The sequence below is a fragment of the Olea europaea genome, chromosome 10 (genome assembly GCF_002742605.1).
Source record: "Olea europaea var. sylvestris chromosome 10, O_europaea_v1, whole genome shotgun sequence".
Lineage (NCBI taxonomy): Eukaryota > Viridiplantae > Streptophyta > Magnoliopsida > Lamiales > Oleaceae > Olea > Olea europaea.
The window spans coordinates 5596013-5597010 of record NC_036246.1 but is presented as its reverse complement, the minus strand read 5'-3'; positions in this window follow the sequence as shown (position 1 = coordinate 5597010).

Below are 998 nucleotides of genomic sequence, written 5' to 3'. Positions count from 1 at the left end.
ACTTCTTGGTGGAAGTATCTGGCTGAAATAGGCAATTGGCCTCTGGTTTTGCATTAGGACAGCCCCTAATCCGTGACCAGAAGTATTAGTCTCCATTACGAAGGGCTGTGAGAAATGAGGGAGGGCCAACACTGGAACTTTTATCATTGCCTCTTTTAATTGCTTAAAGGTCAATTCTGCTGCATCATTCCATCGGAAGCTATCTTTCTTCAATTGCTGGGTTAGAGGCCACGCTTTCCCATAACCCTCCACAAATCGCCGGTAATATCCTGTCAACCCCAAGAATCCCCGCAACTCTTTGATTGTCTGGGGCCGTTGCGAGTCTCGCATAGCTGTCAACTTTGATTCATTTGCCGCTACTCCCTTTTCTGAGATTATGTGACCCAAGTACTCTATCTCTGTTTGTCCAAATAAGCATTTCTTCCTATTTGCAACAAACTGGTTTTCAAGTAAGATCTGCAAGACCGTTCGCAAATGATCCCGATGCTCTATCTCCGTGCTACTATAAACCAATATGTCGTCAAAAAAGACTAACACATACTTCTGGAGTTGCTCTTTGAACATGGAGTTCATTACTGATTGAAAGTGGCGGGTGCGTTAGTCAAGGCGAAGGGCATGGCTAGGAACTCATAATGTCCCTCGTAAGTTCGGAAGGAGGTCTTCGGCACATCTTCAACCCTAACCCGAATCTGTTGATACCCCGACTTAAGGTCGATTTTCGAGAATACCGTGGCTCCGTTCAGCTCATCCAGTAACTCATCAATTACTGGAATTGGAAACTTGTCGGGCATAGTGACCTTGTTGAAAGCCTGTAGTCCACGCAAAATCGCCAACTTCCATCCTTCTTCCTTACTAGCAGTATAGGGCTTGCAAAAGGAGCTGGTGCTATGTTGGATAATTTCGGCAGCCAACATTTCCTTCATCAACTGCTCAATCTCGTTCTTTCGGAAGTGGGGGTAACGATATGGTCTCACACTGACCGGTTCTGCCCCTGCCTT